At 43.4% G+C, this 5,591-nt stretch overlaps 1 long non-coding RNA gene across 1 annotated transcript; it reads left to right on the plus strand.

Moving 5' to 3' along the window:
* Window positions 1-394: 394 nt before the first annotated feature.
* Window positions 395-5,263, plus strand: LOC121467869. Its single transcript, XR_005977889.1, has 3 exons — window positions 395-561; window positions 4,315-4,506; window positions 4,922-5,263. It is a non-coding gene; the product is annotated as an uncharacterized LOC121467869 (long non-coding RNA).
* Window positions 5,264-5,591: the final 328 nt, after the last annotated feature.

The raw sequence follows: 5,591 nt of genomic DNA on the forward strand, positions 1-5,591 counted from the left end.
GGGCTCAAGTGGTGGACACGTAGATACTCGTACTCACGCTCGTGCATGCCGTCTCTCTATGAGGCATGCTGTGAAATCTGCAAATTGCCGTGTCATTATTTGTTAGCATCAAACCGAAAGTCAGTCGGGATGATGTCGACGCCCCTTGGCCAGTCTTAACCCCAATCCCAAACCGAAGCCCAAGCCATCGTGCTCGGCGTCAAAAAGTGTAATTGGCAGCCCGACAGTCAGTCGATTCCTGTGGATCCGGACCTGGAATCGCAATCGGGGTGTAACCCACTGTCGGCTTACACACTCAAGTCAAGCGGACCCGGCTCTCTCTCTATCTGAACTGAAGCGAGCTGGAACCGGCAGACAGTTGGCAACTGTCAGTGGGCATGTTCGACCTGACAGCATAATATTACAAATCCCTGCCGAAAGCAGACAGTAACGATGACAGGGCGGCCGGCAACGCAGCGCAACGAGGCAAAAGGCAAAAAGGACAACCGCAGAGCAGGGCAAGGCAGCCAGGACAGGACAGACGGCTAAATATCCTATGAAAAGGCATATTTTATACCTCAGGTAAAATGTCAGACTAGGGGAAATCATTTTACCCCAAAATTGTTTGCGGTTAGCCAAAGAATGGGCAGCAATTGCCCTTTTTGGGGGGGAAAATTGAGCTGGCCAGGTCAGGGGTCTCAGCCTTGAATAAAATCACAAGAAAATTGGCATGATTATATTCCACATGACGGTTCAATCAATCAAACATTGATTTACCTTTAATAGCTTAAGTATAAAAGGGGTATTTTAAAATATTGAACAAATACAGAACAAAATTTTTGTATATTTTAATATCTTCCAAAGGATAAACAAGAAATACAACAGAACAAATCGTGTTTATATTATTCTTATTTGCGAATCCAATATGTCATATTTTCCTATGATGATCAACTATGAAAATTACAAAAACTTGTTACACAATCAAGTTTTTGCTGCTCATCATTTTAAATTCAATAGCCACCTTCAAGCTACCAACAGATCTGCCAATCAATTAACAGACAGATGAAGATTTACCCCGTTCGCCAACTTCCATTTCCCCAACACTCGGCCGGTAATCAATTAATGTTGTGTAGGGGAAATCACATAAATTTGCGTAACATTAAACGGATCGCGTCGTCGGCTTGAAACGGACGCATTCGATATGGTCACATTTCACAAATTTTACGAGGAGCCTTTCAAGTTGATAGAAACATTTACGAGGCACTCTGGCCGTGGTCAGATCTCCGTCTCCTTCTCCATCTCCAACTCCATCTCTTGATGGTCTTGGTCTGGTTCGCTTGGTAGCAATTGGTAAACAAGTTTATGACCAGTCTGCATCCCCAACTCCAGCTCCGCCGCACTGTTTCTCTCTTGATTCGCCGACATGGCTATAAATTTATTGCACTTCCTTTTGCATATAATTTTCAAATTAAGTGTTGCTTCATGTAAATTGATACATTTACTGAATGTATTTTCCTAGCTCTTGGCTGATAGTACATTTAGTTGGCTGTCGGGCTTTTAAGATTTTTAGCGGACGAGGTTGGGCTATAAAACGTTGTTTTCCAATGATTAATGTGGTTCTTAATATTTTCTATGGCTTAGTTGTGTGGAAAGTAGAAAATATAAGTGCAATAAATAGCTTAAACGGTATGCGATCAAAGTCGTGTTTAATTGAGTTTATATGAGTTTTAAAACTATAGCAATTAAAATGGTTCACGCTCTAAGGCTTGAAATTAAATTTTAATGTTCGTCATAAAAAAAAATAGTCTTATATCTTAGTCTTATTCCTAACTTTGCTTATTTAAATATTATATTTATTTATATATCTTTAACTTATATTTGCAATACCAAAACTGTAAGATCTCAAAAGTTCCCAACTATGCCCATCTCACCTTTTTATTTTTAGTCCTTCATGGCCTTCTTCGACCATTTCTCGGCCACTTGGGCGCTTCTTGCGCAACTCCGCTACTTTGCGTTCCTTTCGTTCAGCTGACAGTCACTTCCTGTCGGCGCCGAGCCCCTCGAACCCCTCTTTCGACCCCGCCCATGACGGCTCATTAGCATGTGTGCGTGGCTGGTCCTCCTTCTCCTTCTCCTTCGCCGTCCCTCGCTCCTTTGGCCTGTCATTAATTTCGCCAGCTCTCCCTGCTGCCCTCACTATCTCTCCTTGGGGCGTTTACAACTTGGCCAACTTGCAGTGTAACGCTTTGTATTGTTCACGCAAAATTTATTTCCGCTACGTCATGAACATCCTGCTGTCGTCGTTGTAGTTGGAGTTGTCCTCATCAACATCCTTGTTGTATTTGTTGTTAATTTACGTAATAAATACGCTTGAAAATGTTGCACGCACATGCAAAATGAATTACGTTGCTGAGGAGCAGCAGCAGCAGCAGCAACAGCAACAGCAGCAACATCAACTTAACTGTCACTTGTCACAGGGACGTTTCAGGGGCTTCCCTCTGGATGTCCTGGCAGTGCTGTCGTCTCTCACATGTCAACGGGCGTCGCTTTGCTTGGCATTTTTGTGATGTGAAATGAAGCAACGAGGTGACAGCAGCAGCAACTACAGCAGCAACAGCAGCAGCAGCAAAAGGGGAGTTGCTGCTCCTTGCAGCGGCAGCATAAAATGAATTACTCGCGTGAACAACAAAAACTGTCAGAAGACTGTCAGCTGTGTGGGCGACACGTGGGCGGGGCCCATGTCGCATTTGCAATCGCCCAGTGTTGCTGTTGTTGTGCGCCTTGGTGTTGCTGCTGTGTGCGGCGAGGTGTCAGCGCATCGCATTTGAAATCCTCGCATACTGAAAAACAGTTGACAGTCGGCAGTCAGAATAGCGACAAAGTATTGCTCCCGACAGTCAACGCCAGCGGCAGCAGCAGCAGCAGCAGCAGCAGCAGCAACAGCAACAGCAACATAAGCGACCCAGCAGCAACATGTTGCCATCGTTCGTGTCCATGGCCATGCATATGAAATGAGAGTGTGCGAAATCTTTTGTGGGTCCATGGCCCATGATTATCTTACCTCAAATTGCTTGTAGCAATCATGGAAAAAGCAACGTTGCGGTTGTCAAGCCCTCGACGTTCTCCCTCCCCTTTTAGTGGTGTTTTTTTTTTTTTTGTATCTTTTTCTTTTTTGGCCAAAGCAATTTTCATTTTCGCACTCCATTATAAAGTAATTTTTTTGCATTACTTATGCCTGTCAACGTCTGGCGCTTTTCGCCGCCTTTCTTCTTCCTGTTTCCGAGGCAACGCCCCACGACCATGTGGGTATCCTTCTTGTTGGCAAAGATTAATATGTTGCCGCTGTGCCGCTTCCTGTGCTCACTCGCTCGGTTTGCCAGTTTGCCAGCTTGCCAGTTGGCGTTTGCCCGCTCCACTCTGCTCCGCTCGCATGTGTGACAGTTTGCAAATGTGATTGACAACTGACACTGGCATATAAATTCAAAGCTTTCGCACACACTCAACCGTTGACAGTGTACACGGAGAGGACAGGAGCAACAACAGCAACAGCAGCAGCAGCAACAACAGCAAATGGCTCCTGCCTTGAAGGCATGACAAACTGACTGACTGAATGACGGACGTGCCGGGGGTCTGAACGGTCTGGCTGACTGACTGACTGATGGCCCGACTGTCTGCAATGCAGTTGGGTGTTGTCTCAACTGAGCTCAGTTAGAGGACTGGGAAAGTAATCGCAATTCATCTTATTTCCCTCGCAGATTGCTCAGGAAGAGATTAAGGGATACCTCTTGCTGGTTGTGCGAGAAAAGAAAGGCCATCTATTTAGGAAAACGATTCAAATTTGGAATGACTCTAAAAATAATTAGACTTTCAGCTTCAAAATGGTTTATTATGATTACAAAATAACCAGGAACTTGTGGCACACAAATTCTAAATTAAGATTCATTAAAAACAACGACTGCTAGACTTTGTAAAAATATATTTATTTTTCAACAATTTAGATGCTCTCACATTCAGTCTTTTTTAAATTTAAAAATTTTAAAGTGTTAGAATCCAATACTCACACAAATCACAATTAAAGTATTAAAAAGTCATCATCAAATACTTTCCCATTAATTGCAAGGGCAATTGACTACTATTTCGGAAACATTCAAACAAACAGCTTGGTCTCTCATAGGTAAGTACGATCATTAGGAGGGCCAGAAAACTCTGCCAACTCATTTCCCCGAAGCACTGGGCTCCATCTATATTTTGTTAGGTGCTTCCCGCTTCTTTCAATTACCCAGCCATGGCCTATAGAAACTAATTCCAATTATCATGACAACTTCCGTTTCTCAGCTCAAATTACTGCGGCCTAATTGCTATTTAGGGCTCCTTTCGGAACGTCGAGCCGCGTAATGTCCAATTATTCAAACAAGAGAGACGGAGCCCATAAATGCTGACACAACCGTCCGGCCGAGTCTGATAATAGACTCATCAAACTTCGGTCGCCATCATCGCCGCGCAGCAGGTAGTTCCTTCACAAGGAGGGTGAGTACACAGGGGAAAATTAAAAAATATTGTTCAGGTCATACAAAATCGGAATTGAACATAAAACTACAATTTGAGAACTACTGTAAGTGAAATGCCAAATTCCATGTATTTAATCAGTTTGAAACCCACTTTAAAATAATCATGAGGACGAGAAAACGAAATAAAAAAATTCTTGAAAGAATTCAAGTCAAGGTTAACAATGTAGGGTTCCAAAAAGACCAATATATAACATTATTAATTAGTTAATTATTTAACAATTATTAATTATAATTAATTATTAGTTATTTATTTATTAATTTTTCGTTTTTATGGAAATAAAAAATACCAAAATAATTATACGAACTCAAACACTAATACTGAGTTGAAAAATTCTGCACATCTATAAATATCATCGAAAATGCTATCCAACCAGGTGTTCATTTCTCTCGGTGTACCAGCGATGAGGCCCGAACCTGTCGCTCGTGCTGACGACAAATGTCTTCAGCGGAAGTGACACAACAAAAATCCCAGGCAACCGAAAAGGAACAAAAAATGCTTGATTATAAATGCCCGATGCCGCGAAGAAAATAAAACTAATAAATTGATGTTGATCTGGCGATGCTGGTGAGCTAGAGAGCTGGCGAGGCGATGCTACCGACTACCGACTACCGTCTCGAAGCAAAACAAACGCGCCATGACAATGACAAAATCAAGCGGCAGGGCTGACAATGATGGAAGTGACAACGACAATGGCGCTGAATGACAGGAGGATGTGATGGCACTGCAGAATGAGTGGGGCGTCGACAAGGGGGGCGATGGGATCTGGAGATCCAGGGCGGAAGGGGGGTGGTGTGGGGTGGTCGAATGTTGGTCGAGTCGAGCGGTGGCAGCTGTTCGCTAACTCGACACTCTTGGCGTGACTTGTCAACGGGCATCACTCGGCTGCCGTTGAGGTTGAGGTTACCGCTGATGCTGGAGCAAAGACGATCATCATTCATGACGATGATGATGCGGTCTGTGCCTTTTGTTTATCAAATTTCAATGAGATGGGACGTCTGCAATGAAGTGATGAAGGTAGCATATCACTACGAGCGACCCTTTGT

Source organism: Drosophila elegans, unplaced genomic scaffold (assembly GCF_018152505.1).
Source record: "Drosophila elegans isolate 14027-0461.03 unplaced genomic scaffold, ASM1815250v1 contig_814, whole genome shotgun sequence".
NCBI classification, from domain to species: domain Eukaryota; kingdom Metazoa; phylum Arthropoda; class Insecta; order Diptera; family Drosophilidae; genus Drosophila; species Drosophila elegans.